This window comes from Ambystoma mexicanum, chromosome 4p (assembly GCF_040938575.1).
Source record: "Ambystoma mexicanum isolate Mex_15411 chromosome 4p, UKY_AmexF1_1, whole genome shotgun sequence".
Taxonomy (NCBI): Eukaryota; Metazoa; Chordata; class Amphibia; order Caudata; family Ambystomatidae; genus Ambystoma; species Ambystoma mexicanum.
Genome location: NC_090927.1, coordinates 739,966,793 through 739,989,221, shown reverse-complemented (window position 1 = coordinate 739,989,221; position 22,429 = coordinate 739,966,793).

The window sequence follows — 22,429 nt, the reverse complement described above, 5'->3', positions numbered from 1 at the left end:
GCAATGTGTCTATCCAACCTTGTTCATTTGCGCATTAAATTAAACCAAACAGTAATATAAATCATTTTTCAAAAAATATAGAATGTCTCCGTATTTATGGTTCTCTGGGGCTGCAAATGCACGCAGACAAAATGCAAAGATGGAGTGTAAATTTCAAGTCCTGTGAGATGGCCTTACACTGAATGTAGCTAACTAGGAATGTGTGCTCGTTCAAAGTGAAGGTCAGCTGCTTTGATTTTTTGCTCGGGTGCCGGAATGGCCCACGACTCAGTATAAGGTTCTATTGTTATTTGACCTTGACAGGCCGGGACCATCCCTAAAGACTTCTTTTTGGGGGTGTGGGGCAATAACCTAAGAAACGATAATGAATATAATTTCAGAAACGAAAGCCATTTAATGTTCGTTCATTAGAAGAAATAACGTCGGCATAGAAGGAGTGGTATTTCGGGGCTGCCCTACGCACAGACACAATGGAAAATGCAAATATAATGTAAGTAACTCTTAAGATGAGTTTATACCGCAATTTAATTACTATACAGTAGCTTTAAAGACGGGTTAAGTTGTACTTGTTCGTTCTATGTGGCATATTGTTTTGTACCGCGCACTATCTTGAGGAGAACCATCTCCTTTTACGGAAGCACCTCAAAACCTTCCTTTTTGCTTCTGCTTTCTCTCTCCCTCTCCCCTGCTACAACTGGTCCACTGTCTGCGACCTCGGTCCTGGGCCCTTCCACTCTCCACCTGCACTGCCTCCCTGTCAACCCCTGCACTGGGGGGCTGTCTCAGTATCCTACAGCCCCCCCTTGACGTATAATACCCAGTTGCACTGTCCTAGCTATGAAATAATTTCCCGACCTAATATATAAAATGAATAATTTTAATAAAGATCTGATGGTGAGACTAATTTCATTTTTTATGTTTTTAAAAAAGGTACATCCTTCATTATTGTATGTGTCACGAGTACCAGACACCGGCGGATGGCTTTTTTAACCGCCAGCTGCTTCTCCGCGTGAACAACGTTACCACCCTGACCATTTTATGGGACGATCGCCAAGTACAAGGATGCCCTTACGCGGTACTAACGGCTAGATGCAACATACAGACCGTTGTGGTGGCCTAGTGCCTCGTTGTTGGAACAGCCATGCGATTATCAGTGCGACCGAAGAGCTTATTTTATCGTAAACCAACACCCTGTGTACTGCACACGAACATCGCTTGCCTCAAGACGAACTATTTTGGATCGAGAGCAAATAAAAATGCAAATCGCTGAATATTCTCAAAACATTTGATGTCAAATAAATGTACTTTACCAAATTTACAATCTTGCGGTTTAATTTAAAAGTACAGTTTCATATTCCCAATTGTGGCGTGCTGTGTTGTGTGAGCTCATCTGTGTTGATTTCCGGGTTCTGTGTGGAGTCGCGTAGAAGACGCCTGGGCGCGTTTGCCTACGCAGCTCAGTCACGTCACGGATAGAGGCGGGGAATATGAATGTTTTGATAAAGTCTGTTTCAGGGGCAGGGGATTTGATTTAGTGCTGCAAAAGCAGGTAAGCCAGGGCGATGGGGGGAAATGATAGGATTATCAGAAAATGGCAGCTGATTTCGAGTGCGTTAATGGACGAAAAGTCGGGTAAGGTCCATAGGAAAGTTTTCTACGATCTACCGAGTTATGCTTAAAAACACATGGCCGAACCGTAGGGACAATAAAAAAAAAGTCCCGGAACTATCCTTTAATATTCAATTAGTACCTTTTCAGGCAGTTTCACTCATACGCAAGTGCTACTTTTGTTGCATTGATTGTCCGACAATCAACGGTCGGGTTAACAGCAATTTCACTTGTACGCAATTGATTCTCCTTCAATACTGTTGCCTGCCTTTGTCCACGCAAGGGATTAGAACGCTCAGTAACACTCACCAGCTTCTGTCTTTGATCGTATTGTGTGCTGCAGGATTTCCACTGCTTTGGCTCCTTTCGAACGGACACTTCCTTGTTGAATTTGCCTTCAATCCCGCCATGCAGTCACATAGCTTGACTTGCTCTTGAGACCGTCTGCTGCATACCAGCTCCTCGTCAAGGTCTCCTACATGCTTCCTGCAGCGCAGTCTCTGCAATTCAGTTCACATGGGAGGATAGCTTCTTCCTTCACGCTACGTAGTCTCTGCACTTCAGAATTTTGTGGAAAATTATATTCTCAGGACCGGCAGCTGGAATCTACAGTGGTCCCGGCGCCCTCTCTTTCCTACAACTTCTGCGTGGACTGCCAAAAACATGCCCTCCTTCTGCTACTGCTCCATCTAATGGCATGCACCTCAGGCAGACTTTTAAGCCTCTCTGCCTCCCCTAAGGTGTGGGTCGTTTGCCTTAACAAGCCAACTACTTCTGCAGAATTTCTCATAAGCACTCTTCCTCGTCCCAGTATGTAGGGAATTATGGGACTTGAAGTCCCCAACAAAAGAATCTGGTTTTCCTATTACATTTACTTTGCAATAAGCCATTAGCAGTGTGGGATTTTGGGGAAAATTAAACAAGGGGGTTTTCCCAGTCTTCCTGACATGTTCCCGCCCTCCCCACCCTCTCATGTGATCCTCCCGCAGAACACCATCCCCAGGGTCGGGCTCAGGAAGCATCTGCCCTTCCCTGGCCACATGACAAGTATCCTAGGCTAGGTTTCCTGGGGGAATCATTGCTAATTCACCTCATTACCAAAATGAGCCAAATAAGGATACACTAGGATAACAGGAGGAGCCAGATTCAGGCCAAGGAGGAAAAGAGGCCTAAACCAGAGGAAAGGTAAAAAAAGGAAGCATGGAGCAGGTAGAAGGAAATCCAGGGCAAGGAGGACCAGCAAGGTGGCAGGGTCCCAGAGAGAACAGAGAGAAAACAGGACAGGAGACCAGAAGAAGAAAGGAAAACAAGCTGGGGAACAAGGAGGCAGAGAGAGCACAAGGCAGGACATGGGAAGACCAGGGCACAAGCAGGAGCGAGGGCTCTTATCGGAGAGTTGAGATGCATCAGAATCAGGGCGCATATAGTCTAAGTACAGGTAGTATTGTTGTTGCCACAGCAACAAGGATGCACCTCGCATGCATGGCGCTCAGTATGCCGAACGTAGTGTCCTACCTCCCTGCTCTGTAGGCCCGCTAGGATGAGCAGTGTTGGAATTTCGGGGAAAGACGCCAGCGATGATACAGGCACCAGCCTGTGGTAGTTAAGGTGCAGCTGTGGTGGTGACAGCCGGGTGTAACACTCTGCCTCTCCTCCGAAGACAACAGGGCACCCGATTTCCAGGATACTGAGAATAGAAACAATGTAACAAACCTGGGGCATAAATTTGAGTAGCAGGTTCCCAAGTATGGTCAGCTGCTGAGTAACCAACCCAATCTATGAGATAGTACAAGCAGCCTGTTAACATGCAGTGTGGGAATAAGGACAAACTCTCGTGGGATTTTTATGTTCAGTCTTTAACAAACTCTGCAGAACTCCAGAAGCTGGATGGAGCTGAAAAGGCACTGGGTTTATGGCGCTGTAGTATATAAAAACAACCGTGGCCACTGCTGATCCCCTCTGGGTCTTCTATCAGTTCTTGTCTGCTATGAAGATGGGGGCTGCAGGCAGGAGGACACTACAACTCACACTGTCCCTCTTGCTCTCCTTTTCTAAGGCACCGACTGCCCCACGTCCTAGTGTCACGATTAGAAGAGGGCATGCAGTGTAAGCCTCCTCGCCAGCCCTCTGCTGTCAATCACCCCTCCCTATGAGTCTCTGATGGTTGGTGCGCAGTGGCGGAACAAACTGGCACCTCTTGTCTCTGTGCCTCAGCCCCATACGCGGGCTGCTCCTCAACAGCGATTTGGCAGCGCAACGAACCAACACCTCTTGTTTCTGTGCCTCAGTTCTGAAGGGGGCTGCTCCTGAATGGCGCTCCGGCGGCAGAACGAGAACTCCTCTGTTTGCTGTCTTCGGCCCCAACGCTGGCCATTTACCAATGGCGCCTCGGCGCCACAAATCCTCTCTTCACCTCAGTAGGCCCACTCAAAACTCACAGCTTCCTCTCACACTTCCTACCAAGGTAAGTGAAAAGGACCCATCAGCCCTCCGATCCTTCCCGATTCCCTGCTGTGGCCATCAGTCTCTCCCCTTGTCCCTACTCCTCCAGCCAGCTTTCCACCCTTTAATTTCCCTGGTGCTCTGTGCTGCCTTTGCAGTGTTTGCCTCACTCTCCTTCCCGTTGTCAGCGTCTTTCTCCTTTGCTTCTTCAAAGACCACCGTTTTCAGGCCCTTAAGTACGGGAAGGGCATGAGCATGTGACAAGAAGTCTGCCTGAGCCATCAGTTGCCCTGGATGGTTGATAGTTTGAAATGAAAATGGTTGCAGGGATTAAAACAATTGTAAGATTGGAAGGTTTGTGTCCGTGTGTCTCGCCAACCAGGCCAATGGGGCGTGATCGGTCACCAATGTTAAATGTTGGCCCAGGAGGTAATATTGCAGGGACTCCAAAGCCCACTTGACTGCCAAACACGCCTTCTCAATGGTGGCGTAGCCCATCTCATGGGGTATTAGTTTTCTGCTGAAGAGGATCGGCTACTCAGACTCTCCTTTATTTTGGAATAGGACAGCTCCCAGGTCGGTTCCTGAAGCGTCGCTAAGTAAAAAGAAAGGTCCCAAATAATCAGGACACCTGATCGGTGAGGGCGTTATTCAGTGGCTTCACTTCTCCAGGTTCATATCGTGGTGGCGTGGGGCATCAGATGATCTGAGAGTGCGACAGCGTTCGTCGAGAAATGGGGAATGAATCTGCAATAGTAGCCCACGAAGCAGAGAAAGGTTGTTGGCTGAGAACTGTCTCTGAATCGTCTCCATTTTCTCTTTCTGCGGTCGAATCGCACCCTGTCCCACAAAGTATCCGAGGTATTTAGTGTGAAAGTGACATGGCAGTCCCGCTTGCTGCAATGCCTCCAGAATAACTCCCAGATGTTTCAGGTGCTCTCCCCAGGTGGTACTGTACACAATGATGTTGTCTAAGTAAGGCCCCACATATTGTTCATGGCCCTTCAGTACTGTATTCATGAGTTGCTGAAGGTCACCGAGGCTCCATGGAGGCCAAAAGGAAGTACTGTAAATTGGTACAGTCCTGAGGGGGCCCACGAATGCCGTCATTTCCTTGTCCTCTGGACGTAGGGGAATCTGCCAGTATCCCTTCGAGAGATCTTTGGTGGTCAGATACATGGCTCTACCCAGCATGTCCAGGAGGTCTTCGATTCGGGGCATAAGCTATGCGTCAAACTTGGAGACCTCATTATGTTTACAGATGTCCATACAAAACCTAGAACTTCCATGGGGCTTGGGAACCAGTACAATGGGTGAGCACCACTGGCTGTGGGACGGCTCTATCTACCCCATTTGTAACATAGACTGCACATCCTGATTCACTGTCTGGATTCTGGCTTCTGGGATTCTATAAGGGCGCAGCCTGGCCGTGGTCCCTGGGGTTGTCTCTATACGGTGGTAAGCCTTGGTGGTACGTCCTGATAATGATGAGAACACTGAGGACAACCTCTCAATTAGCTGCACCAGCTCCACCCTTTCTTGAGAGCATAGGTCTGGATTAATTCCCAAGGCCTCCTTTCTGACATGATCCCAACTTTGGGGAATGCCCTTGGTAGGAACTTAATCAGTGCTGATCAGGGCAACGATGGTTGGGTGTTCCATCCATCTCTTCAAGAGGTTGACATGATAGGTTTGTACAGGTACCTTCCGATCCTCCTGACGTACCTTATAAAAGACCGGACCGATGACTTGGTCAATCGTATAGCATCCTCTACATGCCACTAACATCTTGTTCTCCATCGTCGGTAGGAGAACAACTCTTTGTCTCCAACCTGGAAAGTCTGCACTCGGGTGCCTCGATTGTAGCTTTGCTCTTGTCTTCCCTGAGCTTGTTGGAGATGGGTTGTATACGGTTGTATCCTTTGGTTGCGCCAATCATCAATAACACAGTTGAAATGGTCCTATTCCAACCTTTATTAATTCTGCCCTTATTATTTAGTTCTGCCCTTATTGGTTGACATGTGTTTCGGCCATTAGGCCTTTCTCAAAACCGGGCTTTAATTGGAGTTGCTATAGAATAATAATTGTGAATTCCACATCGAAATCAAAGTAATTATAAATGGAAAACCAAAGTACAAGTTTCAACACCATAAATATGAAAAGTAGTAAAACTAATCATCATATTAATAACACCAAATTCATAATATTCAAGACAGAGAATTGGGGTTGGTGACGGGCAGGATTAGACGGAGAGGAAACAGAATAATCAATAATTATTCTACTATTTCTTATGTGCAACTCATTTCCTATAGGCAACCCTAATCAGTTACAACTCATATTTAACTGAGTTTAATTCAAAACCATTCATTTTATGACACGTTCCAAATTTGACTCATTGAAAATATATATAGACCACTTAATTATTAGATTGCACCAATTTTCAATGACTGTGTCGTAATGATTTAATTCCTAAAAATCATGCATCATTTAGTGCCAATCTTACTTACATTGATTGTGTAAGTGTCTGACCAATGCCCGCAATATTCTTAATTTATCACTAAGTGTTCTTCAGATGTTCTCAAATCACTAGGTTAAATTCCTGCAAAAAAATGTATGTTGTTGCTGTTTGTACACACTGCCCATATATTATTTAATTCATCACACATTGTATTAAGTATTGTAAATGTAATTTACATTCCTGAAATCCAACCTAATCAAATATAGGATCGTTCATACAGCTTATATAACGCCTGGAACATTTGATAACTCATGGGGTTGATCCCCCTTTTTTTAATATAGCCTTGTAAGTAATGACATACGCGGTGTATACCATTACCCGAGAGCTCTGCTTATAGTCTTCTGAACTTGTAAAATAAAGTATGGCAATGATCCCACTAATAGAATCGTAATTACGTGATATTCCAGTGAAAGGCATCTTACCTTATAGAGTCCAAATCATGCCAACGGTGACCAGCGTCTGCTCTCTTACAGCGCGGTCACCATTTTGAGTTCTATTTATATACTGCACTCGCGGTTTAAGTCACATGCGCTGTGTTATCTTTCACACGGCTCGGAAATTCCGAAAACAACGGGCTTCTTTTGAATTTGTTCACCAGATGATTGATTTCAATTGAATTTTAGAAGTGCAGTAAAGATCTTAAATACACTTAAGTTTCTATACGTTGGGCTAATGGAAAGTAAGATCAATTGAGGTTATTGCATGACTGGGTGAGGCATATTTTGTAAACAGATCGGTAACTCCATATTGTTAAGTCAGTTTGGAGTGCCTATTACGTGAAAAAGCATTCATGCGGCCATTAACCATATTTGAAAAAATAGGGACTAATGGGTAAATCAATATATATTTATAATTAGTGCCAAATACTTGCGAAAAAAAATAGCAATACAAAATAAAAGATGAAAAATATTATGTATTGTATAATTAGAACCTGGTATTTGCAAAACGTTTTATTAGAATTGCACACAATAGTTAGAATGATTTGTATTCCTAGCCATGTGGCAACGTGCTATAGAATCATAATTTATAGGGAATACATTCCCATGTCCTTCAACTCTTCCCATTCTTAAAGGGCCCCTGCACATATTTCAAAAGACTGTTTACAGAAGTGCTGCAAGAACTTCATAATCCTGATGGATTGTGTATAAAGTTTGTATTGATTATTTGAGTCAATGTAACCACCAACATCTTAACACTGGAAAGTGATCTCTTACATAGCACAATCAAACCTAAGTTAACCATATATAAGTATGCAACATGAGTATGTTCCAGTCTTACTTCTTAGACATCTTTAAAATTACTGGTTAAAGAAAGTTTCCCCTTTTGTTATCTATATTGAGGCTGAATTCAGTAGCCTGCATGTGACTAATTATTCTGGATTCCATTTGCCTTAGGCGGAGTTCTTTGTCTCCCCCTCTTTTGCCTAATTATATTTTCCTTAGTCCAGTGCATCTAATGTCTTGTTTGTTGTTCATTTGATGTGTGTCTTGCCAATGTTGGGCCAGTGGAATTTTAGGATCTTGGCTACCAATATTCGCTAGATGTTCTCTTATTCTCGTTCTCGGATTGTGCTCCCAATGTAAACTATTGCACACACAAATGATTGCATAGACAACAAATTTGGATTTGCACTTTATAAATGGATTAATCTTGATTTTAGTGCCTCTATAGTCTGTGAATGTCTCTGTGTTCTTGTGAACAAATTTACACAGGGTACACATACCACATTTGAAGAAACCCTTTTTGTTTGGTTGTAGCCATGTACGTATTGGCTCAGTGTCCGGACTCGCTAGAAAAGATAGACTTAATTTGGATTTGAGTGTCTCTGCTCTTTTGAAAATAATTTTGGGCATTTGCTCTAGACATTTATAAATTTCTTGGTCCAATAACAAAAGGTGTCAATGTTTCTTGATGATGCTCTTGATCCTGTAATGGTTCCGACAGTAGCTTGTTACAAAATTAATCTTGAATCTTTCCAAATCATCAGTCTTGGATTTCTGTTTCAGCGTTTCTGCTCTTGGTAGTTCAGTTGCTTTGTTGCACGCCTTCTGGATACTCTGGCTTGAGCAGCCCCTTCTTCGAAATCCACTCCATAGAAGATGGCATTCGTCTTCAAATATATTGGGGTCTTCACAATATCGGCGTGTTCGTATGAATTTGCCTACCGGTATGTTACGAATCACTGCTTGGTGATGGAAGCTAGTGGCATATAAAGTTGAGTTGACTTCCGTCTCTTTCATGTACGTACGACTAAGAAGCTGATTGCCTGCTGCATAGATAGTCAAGTCTAGAAAGCCGACCTCTTTGGTATTGCATGTGCCAGTAATAGATATTCCAAAGGTATTGTCATTTAATTGGAATATAAACATTTCCAAGTCCTTTTGACTACCTGTCCAGATTAGAACAATGTCATCAATATATCTCATACATAATAGAACATTTTTGTCATACTCTTGGTCCATGTAAACTACAGTATCTTCAAAGAGTCTCATAAATAGGCTGGCTTTAGGTTGGTGCGCATTTCGTACCCATGGCCACACCCAACGTTTGCTGGTGGAATACATCATTGAATATTAATTATGTTATAGAGTAGCTGTAACGCTCACCTGGTATCCACGGGGATGCCACTCAGCCTGTTCGGACCTGTCACAAGCTTGAACCCTTCCCTGGAGTTTGCTCGACTGGAGAATGGGTCTGTAACACAGGATTGCCAGAGTTTAACCCTATTGTCTCTGCTTGCTTGACCCTCTCTTCCCTGGGGACCAACCTTCCCCTTTGTCCGCTCCTCACCTTGTTTTCTTGTGTAGTGCGCTCTCCGTCCTGCCCTTCGGTGCAGGGGTGCGTCGACTGATGCAAGCTATAGGCTGCCTAGTTGCTTCACTGGTGCGGGCCCGATGGTCTGGACTTGCTCTAACTTCAGCCAGACCACTTCGTAGGGTGATTCTTGTAAACTGTCCTTTTGACTCTTGTCCCATCTTTAACATGTCTTTCTTCCCTTAGGTGTTGGCAGGGAGCAGAGATGGCGTCATGTTGCTGAGATGAGCCAAGCACTAACGGTGGGTAAGAGCGTGATGCGCGATGCAGCCCGCTCTTCCTTGTTTTAACCAATGTTCATCTGTGTGTCCCTTTTAGGTTCTGCAATGTTCCCACGTGGTTGCCAGCTGAGAGGACAAAGTGCAGTGAGTAAGTGCGATGCGCGGCGTCTCCTTATGTTTTTTGTGCTAACCTGGAATGTCTTTTCCACCTGCAGGTCGATGGGATGCTCCGGAGCAGAAGTTACCCCAAGCGGCTTAAGTTCAGGTAAGAGTTTGACTCTCCTTAAGGTTTTCGAGTAAGCGAAGGTGTGAAGAATGCTTACTAATGTCTTTTTCTTGTTTATTCTTCCTTTCCTAGGATGCAGCGTGCAGAGATGGAGAAGACACCGCCGGAGCTGCCCACAGGACTGGAGGAGCGAAGGATGGAAACTGGATGCTCTTCAAGGTAAGGATAATTATGGCTGTTCTTGCAGGTGCGCGGGATGCAGAAAAGGTGCAAAAGCCTTCAGGAGACTGATCCGAGCACGGTGAGCGTCATGCTGCAGGTGCAGAGAAACGCGAAGCGGGTTTCTCGGCCCGGGCGTGGTTTAAATAGTCTTCAGGTATCCCAGGTGTCCCTGGGTTGAACCACACCCAAAAGGCTAGACCGCATACTTTGTTCAAGGAACTAAGTTATGTGGGGGCATCCATCTTGCCCCAAATACATTACAAGTCCATTGCCAAGTGATTCCTGTGATTGTGTGCGAGTCTGACGCCACAGGCGCCAGGTCTGACTCCAAGTGGGTCTCTGGAAGGATGGAGAGGCCCCTTGGGGCCATATAGATGATTGTGGCCTGGCTCCAGCCTGACGTCTCAGGGATCTGGGGGCAGGAATCTTGACAGCACCCACCAAGGCCCCTCTCATGGTGGTTCTCCTGTCTGGCCCTGGTTTGGTTGGATGGTTTTGATGAAACCTTATAAGCAAGCGAGGTGCATGGATATACTTGCAAGGTTCCCATGTTCTATCCTGCGGACCATACCCTTTCCAGTCCACTAGATAGTATAGATTGGATCTGACAGTTTGAATCCAGGATGTCCTTGACCTCAAATTCTGGCTCTCCAGCGATTACTATTGGCTTCCGTGGCATTGTAACACGGGTTCAAGATTGAACAGGTTTTAATTGCTGGCATTTCCAAGGTCGTAGGGACGGCTAACTCGGAAGTGCGTGGATGCCTGCCATATATGGTATAAAAGGGGGCCTGCCCAGTGCTGGTGTGTAGGGAATTATTGTAGGCATATTCAGCTATCCATAACAGGTCTGACCAGTTTCCTTCAGATTGATGTAACATACAGTGTAGGTACTGCTCGAGTGTTTGATTCGTTCTCTCAGTTAGACCATCCGTTTAGGGATGATGACTGGTGGATAGTCAGATGTCGATTTGGGCCATAGAGCAGCACTTCCCCTAGAAGTTGGACACAAATTGAGTGCCTCGATCAGAGACCAGTACCGAAGGAAACCCATGGAGCCGTACGATGCATTTGAGAAATACCTTTGCCAGAGTGGAAGCATTTGGGAGGCCTTTAAGAGGAATAAAGTGTGCCATCTTTAAAAACAGGCCCACAACCACTAGAATGGTGTTGAACCCTTGACTGGGTGGTAAATCGGTAATAAATTCGAGAGATAATGTATGCCAGGGTGTTGGTGGAATATCCAATGGTTGCAAACGTCGAGCCGGTTTCTGTTTGGATGATTTGTTTTGCGCACACACGCCACAGGATAGGATGAATTGGATAATGTCTTAACGCCATGTGGGCCATCAGTAACTCCATTTTACCTTGGCTAGGGTTTTTGCAATACCAGGATGGCCTTCAATTAAGGAATCATGATAACCGGACATAACTTGCTCTCGTAGTTCCCGATTTGGCAGGAACAGAGGGTTCCTGAAGTAGGGCAACTGGTCCTTTATCGTGTAATGTTCCCCTTGTGTACTCCACATTGCAATTGCTCAGGACTCATCAAGCCTTGAATTTTTTCATGAAGCTCATTCTGGGTTATGGTTGCTGCGATTCCTAGGAGTTTGTCACTCGGGATGATGGCTATCGGGTCAGGGACCTTGTATCCTTGTTCATCAACACCTATACAGGAAAGTGCATCGGCTTTTCCGTTTTTTACTCCTGGTTAGAACGTGATCACGTAGTCATATTCAGCGAAGAAAAGGGCCCAGCATAGTTGTCGCAGCGATTGAGCTTTTGCTGTTTTTAGGTATTGGAGATTTCGATAGTCAGTTATTACGGTAATCGTGTGTCTGGCACATAGAAGGTAATGTCGCCAGGTCTTAAAGGCTGACCTGATGGCTCTTTGTCCGTGATAGCGTAATTGAGCTCGGGGGGTGTGAATTTACGTGACCAGAAGGCAACAGGGTGTAATTGACCCGCTTCGGGATCTTTTTGTGAGAGGACGGCTCCTATAGCCATACTTGAGGCGTCCGTCTCCACCACGTACGGGAGGTCTGGGCAAGGATGACGTAGAATTGGGGCAGAAGTGAATCTCACCTTGAGTTCTTGGAAAGCCTTTTCTGCTTCTTCAGTCCAAAGAAACTTTTTGTTGCATTTCCTTAGTAGTGATGTGATGGGATGGGATGCACCATTTGCGAGAACCCCGGTATGAATCGGCATTAGAAGTTGGCGAAAACCAACATGCTCTGGACTCCTTTGAATGAATTCGGCGATGGCCAGTTTAAGATAGCATCTACCATGTGTACATCCATTCGGATTCCATTCGGGCTGAGAATGAAGCCAAGGAATTCCAACTCAGAGAGAGGAAATGAGCACTTTTCGAGTTTGCCATAGAGCTGGTGTTGGCGGAGTTTTGCCAGTACAGATCGAACATGTTTGACCTGGTCCTGCTTTGATGCGGAGTATACTAGGATATTGTCAATATATACCAGGGCACAGACATCAATTAATTCCCTTAACACATCGTTCATCGAATATTGAAATGCAGTGGGCGCATTGCAAAGGACAAAGAGCATTACTTGATATTCGTATAGGCCATACTTGGTATGAAAGGCGGTTTTCCATTCGTCACCTTTTTTCACTCAGACAAGGTGGTACGCTCCTCTCAAATCTAATTTGGTGTAAATGTGGGCGTCTTTGACTTGATCAAGCAGTTCCGGGATTAGTGGCAGAGGGTAACGATTTTTTACGGTGATCTGGTTCAGTGCGCGATAGTCGACGCATGTTCTGAAGTCCCCTTCCTTCTTCGGCACGAAGAATAGGGGACTGGCTGCTGGAGACTTCGAGGGGCGGATAAATCCGTTTGCCAGGTATTGATCTAGATAGGACTTCAGGTGCTGGTTTTTTGGTTCGGCGAGTGCGTAGATTCACCCACAAGGGATCTGTGCGTCGGGTATCAGGTCAATCTGGCAATTGTATGGTCTCTGCGGCGGTAGGGTATTAGCTTGTTCTTTCTGAAATACAACTTGAAAATCCAGGTATTCACTTGGAAAGGTACCGGTTGCCACTGTTCCAAGAGTAGAAGTTCTGGTATCCATTGGCTGTCTCTCTGGGTGATAACACGTGTGAGCACAACTCCCGGAAAAAGCCAACTCCTTTGCTCGCCAGTCTATTTGAGGATTATGCGCTACCAACCATGGCATTCCTAAAATCAACCGGAACTGAGGTGCCTTAATGAGGTCGAAAGCAATAGATTTTTGATGTCCATCCTGGCATAGAGGGGTTAAGGCTGCAGTGCATTGGGATATTGGACCAGAAGCTACTTCCGTGCCATCAACAGTGGTAACAGTGTCTGGTCAACTTAGGGCATAGAGGAAACCCCATCTTTGCTGCGAGATCTTGGTCTATGTAGTTCCCAAACGGCTCCACTGTCTATGCACGCTCTTACTCTGTGCATCCGAGATGGTTGTTGGGGATTGATCAAAATCACAGACAGGGCAAAATGGGAGGTCTGTAGTTCACTTTTTTCGCTCGACAAGTGGACCCCTACACTTGCCGGGCTTGGCAGTTTTCCGACTCCTTGGTGGTATCTTCCTTGTCTGTGGCTCCTACTGTTCTCTTTGGTGGCTTCACTGGTCACTCTTTAAGGAAGTAGCCTGACTTTCCACAGTACAAACATAACTGCTGCTGTCTCCTTTTATCCCTTTCAGCTTGAGTTAAGGGGGATCTGACCCCTCCGATTTGCATCGGTTCCCCTGAGCTCTCTGTTGTTCGAGAGACACTGATATGATATGATATGATATGATAAGGCATTTGTAACGCGCCTATACACAAGTGTTTCAAGGCGCAATTGTCCTTTGAACGTACATAGATAGGGCGAGGGTCCATCCTGGTTTGGTCTGCTCTTCGGTTTTGCAATCTATGATCCAATTGAACAATAAGGTTAATAAATTCTGCACAGTCTTTCGGGGTGTAGTCCACCACTTTCGCGAGAACATCTTTTACCTCTCCCCGCAGACCCCAATGGAACAACGTGGTTCTCTTTTCCTCGGGCCATTCTGCTTCAACCACAAGTCTATTGAATGTGGCTATGTATGTGAACAGGTCTTGGTGCCCTTGACGAAGGGACAGAAGTTCGTTATCTAACACCTGTCCATGAGTTTGACGGGCGAAGAGTTTCTCCATCTCCTGCTGAAACCCCCTGAAGTCATGTAGCAAAGGATCATCTTGATTAACAAAGGGTACTGACCAGTCTGCGGCACTACCGCTCAAATAGGATAACACGAATGCGACCCGTGATTGGTCATTTGGAAAGGCCCCTGGCCTGCAAAGGAAATGTAGCCGGCATTGATTCATGAATGTTGCATACTTCTTGGGGTCCCCTGTGAATCGCTCAGGCGGGGCCAAGGTAACTGCCCCAGGAGGAGTTATCTGAACTGGGTTGGCTGAGGGTACTGGCATTGAAGACACGTTACCTGGTAACGGTGCATATCCTGCTTGTGACTGGAGAAGTTGTCGGCTTAAATCCTCAGTACGTTCTTTAGCAACTATCAACTTTTTCCTCAAGGTGTTGGTCTCCTGCCTGGCTGCATGTACTTCAGCACACAGCTGCCCCAACATTTGGGCTAACTGGTCGGTTTCTGACGTTTCCATGACACCGAGGTGGATTATGGTGTGAGGCTTTGCGTTCTGTAACGCTCACTTGGTATCCATGGGGACGCCACTCAGCCTGTTCGGATCTCCCACAACCTCGAACCCTTCCCTGGAGTTTGCTCGACTGGAGACTGGGTCTGTAAAACAGGATTGCCAGAGTTTAACCCTATTGTCTCTGCTTGCTTGACCCCCTCTTCCCTGGGGACTAACCTTCCCCTTTGTCCGCTACTCACCTTGTTTTCTTGTGTAGTGCGCTCTCCGTCAGGCCCTTCGATGCAGGGGTGTGTCGACTGATGAGGGCTCTAGGCTGCCTAGTTGCTTCACTGGCGCGGGCCTGTTGGTCTGGACTTGCTGTAACTTCAGCCCGACCGGTAAGTAGGGTGATTCTTGTAAACTGTCCTTTTGACTCTTGTCCCTTCTTTAACGTGTCTTTCTTCCCTTAGGTGTTGGTGGGGAGCGGAGATGGCGTTGCGTTGCCGAAATGAGCTAAGCACTAACGGTGAGTGAGAGCTTGATGAGCGATACTGCCTGCTCTTCCGTGTATTAACCAATGTTCGTTTGTGTCCCTTTTAGGTGCTGTAATGTTACCACGTGGCTGCCAGCTGATACGACACGGTGTGGTGAGTAGGCGCGATGCGCGGCACCTCCTTATGCTTTTCGTGCTAACCTGGAATGTCTTTTCCACTTGCAGGTCGATGGCATGCTCCGGAGCAGAAGTTACCCCAAGCGGCTTAAGTTCAGGTAAGAGTTTGACTCTCCTTACGGTTTTCGAGTAAGCTAAGGTGTGAAGAATGCTTACTAATGTCTTTTTCTTGTTTATCCTTCCTTTCCTAGGATGCTGCGTGCAGAGATGGAGAAGACACCGCTGGAGCTGCCCACAGGACTGGAGGATCGATGGATGGAAACTGGATGCTCTTCAAGGTAAGGAAAACTGCGGCTGTTCTTGTTCTTGCAGGTGCGCGGAAAGAGGCAAAGACCTTCAGGAGACCGATCCGAGCACGGTGAGTGTCACACTGCAGGTGCAGAGAAACGCAAAGCGCGTTTCTCGGCCCGGGCGTGGTTTAAATAGTCTTCCGGTATCCCAGGTATCCCTGGGTTGAACCGCACCCAAAAGGCTAGACCGCATACTTAGTTCAAGGAACTAAGTTATGTGGGGGCATCCATATTGCCCCAAATACATTATAGTCCATTGCCAAGTGATTCCTAGGATTGTGTGCGAGTCTGACGCCACAGGCACCAGGTCTGACTCCAAGTGGGTCTCTGGTAGGATGGAGAGGTGCCTTAGGGCCATATGGATGATCGTGGCCTGGCTCCAGACTGATGTCTCAGGGGAGTGGGGGCAGGAATAGTTACAGTAGTTTGCAGCATCTCTATTAACATGCCCAAATGCTGGTAATGTGAGGCCGAACTTTCACTGAAGGTATCGTTTTCGTAGTTAGGTCATGTTGTATTGACCTATAGAGTTTTCATGTTAAGTGTAACAAGGAGGTAATTGGAATCTCAGATAACATCCTTTAGGATTACGAGTATTTGTGTTTTCTTTTAGATAAGCCGGTAGTTTGTTAACTAATGGACGTATTATGTTGTCTAAGTATTCTGAGATAGCCAATTCAGCTTAGAATTGGTCTTGCTTCTGGAATCTTTATGAAAGGCTTATGAATTTTAGGCAGGAAGTACATCGTAGGTAGCATTGGATTCTTGACAGTCAAAAAATGATTTTCTCCATCTGTAATCAAGCCATGCCAATACCATTTCGTAATTAATTATTCCAAATGGTCTTTCACTTCTTTTGTGGGATCTCTTTTTAACACCTTATAGCAATTGGGGGCATCTAGATGTTGCATTGCCATAGTTATGTAATTATGTCTGTCCATTATTACGTTATTAGCCCCTTGATCTGCTTCCTTTATCAAAATGGATTGATCGTTTGCCAGTTGTTTCAAAGAGGTTATTTCTTGGCTCGAAAGATTGTTAGTCCCTTTGAATTTTGTTTTGCTCTGTCTTTGTGTCGCTTGATTGATTACTTTAGTCACAGCATTTTGGAAAGTGACTATCACATTGTCACCCGACATCCGGGGGATGAATCTGGATTTGGGTTTCAACTCAATCATGTCTAAATTTCGTGGTTAATCTGTAATTATTCTAAAAGATTGATGATTTAAAAGTCAAGTAAATATTCATTTTCAATATCACTAATTGTGAAACTGCTCGCTTCTGGTTGTTGTGAGTGTTCAACGTTATCTGTGTCCCTGCGTTGCAAGAAACCTTTTTTCATTTGTTGGAGATGGGTCTGGCTGATTCTCTGCAGTTTCTCCACTCTGTCCCTGAGCTGTGCTGCATTGTCTGTCAGGGTCATTTCTCGTTGGGGTTGTTCTTCCCACCCTTCTTTACTATATCTAGCAGAGTTTGTTGTGGCCTTGCAAACAATAGTTTGAAGGGTGCAAACCCTGTCAAGGTATGAGGGGTGTTCCGAAGGGTCACAAGTATCCAGGGCACCAGGCTGTCCCAATTCCTTTCTTCTGGTTTCCTCAAAATGTGCTTAATGGTTAGATTATACCGTTCCACTAGCCCATCGGTCTGGGGATGGTAGATGGCGTTCCTCAACTGTTCCATGTGCAGAGTTTCACAGACTTGTTTAAGGACTGTCGACATGAAATGTGTGCCTCTGTTATTGATTTCTCTTTGTATGCCAACTCTGGCTATAAATGGGACCAGGGAATCACAAATTTGCTGGGCGTTGGTGTTCTTCAAGGGGGAAGCTTCCAGGTAGCGAGTAGCATAATCCACAATCACTAACAAATACTTGTGGCCCTCGCTCCTGTGGTCCCACAATGTCCATTCCTATTCGATGGAAGGGTTCGAGAATCAAGGGCATGGGTTGCAGTGGGGGTCTTCGGGATGTTAAGTCTGTTCTCTTTTTGGCACTCTGCAAACAGCTGACAGAACGGGCGGCTTGTCCAGATACTCCTGGCCAAAAGAACCATCCCAATATTTTCTGTGTCATCTTTTCAGCCCCTATGTGGCCCTCTCAAACTTGCAGATGGGCCACCTCCAGCACTGTCTTTCGATATTTAGTGGCCACTAATAACTACCGGATGGACTCTCCACCAGGCTTTGTTATAACTCGATAATACAAGCCTTGATGTTTGATAAAGTATGGACCCTTGCCTCTTTGCACTTCCTCTGTGGATTACCCAACACTGGATCGTCCAGTTTCCAGTCTACTGTTACTGGGAGCATGGTTTTCTAGAGCCACCTCATCTCATCTCTCTCCTATCGGTTATACTTTTTCGTTCTATAACGGGAAAATAAAAAATCAAGTGGTTGTGAAAAGGGGTGCTCTCCAGCCAGTTTTGTTCAGTGGTCTGCATAATGCGAGGTAGGATTGGCACATCCAAGCCCACTACTAGGGGTTTAGGTAGCACAGGCAACACTGCGGCCCTCAAGTCTATTTGTTCTCCCGCCAACTTAACTTGGATCTCTTTGTAGGGTATTTCTTCACATCCCCATAAAGACACCGGATAGGAATACTCATGCCAATCTCATGGGTAGCACCTACCAGATCTGCGCTGACCACCGTCTGCAGACTTCCGGAGTCTATCATGGCTCAGTGGGGCATCCATCCACTTCTGCTTCACAGGTGTACACATAGGGGGATTTTGGGGTAGTCCTTCGGCCTCTTGGTAGTTCCCTTCCTTGGGTACATCGAAGACCCTGATATCCATAGGTTCTGCCTTATTTCTCTTTGGACACAGCCAGGTGCTGTGGCTGCACTCCCCACATTCTAAACATTGGGGACCTCTTGCCGCCATCCCAGGGGTCCGGCACAGCATGCTTCCTTCACCTCCTAATCACATCTTTGGCCCTTCTAACTTCGGTTGTTTGTTCATGGGGTTGGTCCAGCATCAAACGGTGGGTCTGGCCATACTGGTGGCAGGTCCTCCTAGCAATCTTCCCGGTTGGGTATACATCAGCCTCCCCTGTCCCGGTTTTGGTAGGCTAAGGCTATTTTAATGGCCTCTGTCAGACTGGGCCTATGATGCTGTCGCACCCAGCGCTGGATTGGCAGGGGAGGGGCCTCCACAAATTGTCCGAGCACGATCCTCTCCTCCATCTCCTGGGTTGTGGTGGTGGCGGTCTGGAGCCATTTGTCACCCAGTTCCTTTACTCAGTAGAACAATTGGCTGGGAGTTTCATCTTGCAACAGTTGAGTCTCCCTGAACTTCATTCTGTAGGCTTCCTCATCATGTCCTGGTCTTTCCAGAACAACCCTTTTCATGTCCACATATGTTGGTCTCCAGTGGGGTTCACCACCTGGTACGCACTCTACATTTCCCCTGTCATCAACGGGGCAATCTAGTGGCACCATCTGTCTGGGGGCCATTGTGCATTGCGCGCAACCCTTTCAAAATTCACAAAGAAGTGTGTGGGGGTCTTTTCCAGGGGTGTACTTCTGTAGGACTGTAGCTGGTACCTGCGGGTGCCTCCTTAAATTAGTTGTGTCTACTATTTGCGCCTCCTGTACCTGAATTGCCTGCTGAAATGCCTGTCGGTCAGCCTGCGCCTGCGGAGTCTGCAATTGCACCCCGTGTTGCAGCTAGTGCTGTCCCTCACATACGGCCTTGACCAATGCTTCCATGGTCTTCCTCCTTACCCTACCACTTGTAGACGTGCGGTTGGGAATAAGGACAAACTCTTGCGGGATTTTTACATTCAGTCCTTAATTTAACAAACTCAGCAGAACTCCAGAGCTAGATGGAGCTGAAAAGGCCCAGGGTTTATGGCGCTGTAGTATTAAAAAAGAAATGTGTGGCCACTGCTGATCCCCTCCGAGTCTTCTATCAGTTCTCATCTGCTAGGAAGATGGGGGCTGCAGGCAGGAGGACACTACAACTCTCACTGTCCCTCTTTCTTTCCTTTTCCAGCGGGGCCGACTCCCCCACGTCATGGTATCCCAATGATGAAGAAGGCTTTTAGTCTAAGCCTCCTCGTCAGCCCTCTGCTGTCAATCACCCCTCCCTGCGCATCTCTGATGGTTGGTGCTGTGAGAAACCTGAAGGTGTCTCACCCACTAGTCCCCAGGGATCGGTCACCTAGGTGGCCAGGTCATGGCCATCGCTTAAGGATCCAGTTCCTGGAGGTGGACCAGTGCGGGAGGATCACCTGGGTGAGGGGTCTTTGGGAAGTGGGACACTGGATGGCGAGACGCGGTACCCCCTTCCCTGTAACACCTTTACCCCGACACTTAACCCTCTTCCCCCTTCACAACACAAACACTTTCTCACAGACAGATCGCTCTGAGAGAAAACAGACTAACACTCGAGCCGTATACCTGACATGTGCCAATATGAAAGTCAGGCAGGGTCAGGCAATTACTGACCATCACATACAAATGACTTCCATTACATTTCCCCACACGGATTAAAAGGCGGAGCATGAGAGCACACTCTGAGCGAGGCAAAGCACATGAGGAAGCAGCAGTTCCAAGATGGCAGTTTAATACTAGACGGCAAAACAGAAGAGGATCGCAAGGAGGGAAATGATCTTGACCTTTTCGACAAGGAACAGTTACTTTCACGAAACCTTAAGAATAGAAAGCTTAAGACCAGGAGACCAGGCTGAAGAATCCTGCACTGTGTGACAGAGGTACCGGGGCTCTTCCGCATCGATAATCAAGGCAGGGAGAAACTCCTGCTGCCGTGGTACTGTCTTTGGCTCCTACAACAAAGCAGCGCCGGTGAAATCAACACAGCTGGTGAGTTGGGGAGGCCGATACCAGACCGGTCTGTGTTAAAGCCAAAGTTGCAAGCAGCAACATTGTATGGTGAACGCTAAAGCGAACAGTGTATGAAGCGCATGTGATAACCAACGCAAGTAAAATCGAACAAATAAGTGATTGAACTTTGAAACCAAGATACGATACCTTAAACAAAGTGGTTTGGCACCGCGTGTGTGCTCATTCAAAGGTCTCTGTAAGGTATCCAAGTGAGAGGCGGCAAAAGCAAAAGAGTGACAAAGGATTATGAATCAAAGTGGTCCTGCAATGGGTCAAGCTAAATCCTGTGCACAATCGAAAGCCTTCAATGGTAATAGAGTAAGGAAAGTTGATGATAAAGTAGATAAAGTTGGTTCGAGCCCGACCGAGAGGGGGGGGGGGGGTAATCAGCTGAGAGTTTTTGGATAAAGCAAGTTTGTGTGAAAGTAAATAAAAATTGGTCCAAGCCCGGCAGAGGGAGACTGATTGAACATTGAGTTGAAATGGATTCGAGCCCGACGGAGGGGGATCCGAGGTGAACAGTGAATCACCTGAAAAATTGAGTATGTGTGAAATCCTGAGAGGAAAAGAACATATTGTTTGTTTGTCGCATCATGCCCTCTGAAAGAAGAGACTTTCAAAGACAAAGAGACTTAGGCACAGAAGGCCCTGATCCTAATGCTTGAACTGCACCCTCGTGCTAGAGAAGCCAGAGACTGTGCTAAGCTTTAGTGCGTCGCCTTGTCCTGTGCAGAAAACATGGGAATGGGAGGCCAACGGCCTGAATATCCTGACTTATCAATTCTCTGAGACAACATTGTTTCCCACACTATTTGTTATTAGTGGTAAGAATTGGCAATCTTTTTTTTTTAGTATAGGTCCATTTATTTTGACAAGACACCTCTGTCGTAGCTTGCTCCCATCTTTAGATTTAGGATTAGATAGGCATTTTTCAAAAGTTCAATAAGCACCCTTGAACTTTGATCAATTGTGCCTGTCTTACTGTTGATACCATGCCTTCCTTACGGTGCGCATCGGCAGAACGAACAGGCACCTCTTGTCTCTGTGCCTCAGCCCTGAACGCGGCCGCTCCTCAACAACGCTCTGGTGGCGCAACGAGAACTCCTCTGTTCTTTGCTGTCTTTGGCCCCTATGCGGGACAGTTACCATGAAAGCCTTCTTCATAGCCTGAAAAGCGGTTTCCGAACTCAGTAGTCCAATGGAAAGGCTGGTTGGCATGCAATAACTGCGTAGTGGTAATAGAAAGTTGAGCAAAGTTGGCTATAAAATCCTGGTAATAATCAGAGAAGCAGAGAAAACGTTGTATTGCCTTTTTGTTTGAAGGACTCTGCCAGTTCTTGATGGTCTGTACCTTTGCAGGCTCCATTTGGATACCGGAATCGCTTATTACATGCCCCAAAAAATCCATCTCCCTCTGATGGAAAGCACACTTCTCGGTCTTGGCATAAAGATGGTTTCCCTGAAGACGGGGTACTTGAGCAACATGAATACTTTGTTCTACAAGGGATGGAGAAAATATCAAAATATCATCCAAGTAGATCCAGATGCTTAGGCCAATAAGATCCGAGAATATGTGATCCATAAATCTCTGGAAAACTGCAGGGGCATTGCAGAGACTAAATGGCTTCACGCATACTCAAAGTGCACCTGAGAGATTTTGAATGCAGTCTTCCATTCATCCCCTGGTCTTACCTGAATCAGGTGGTAAGCCCCCCGAAGGTCCAACCCGTTGAACATCTTGGCATCCTTGAGGGATTCCAGAATATCTCGAATCAGAGGCAAAGGATTCTGATCACATACAGTTATCTCATTGAGGTACCGTTAATCTACACATGGTCTCAATGTGCCTTCCTTCTTAGGTACAAAAAATAATGGGGCTCCAGCGGATGAGTGTGAAGGCATGATGTAGCCCTTTTGGAGGCTATTTTGGAGGTATGTATACAGTTTGGAACATTCTGTGG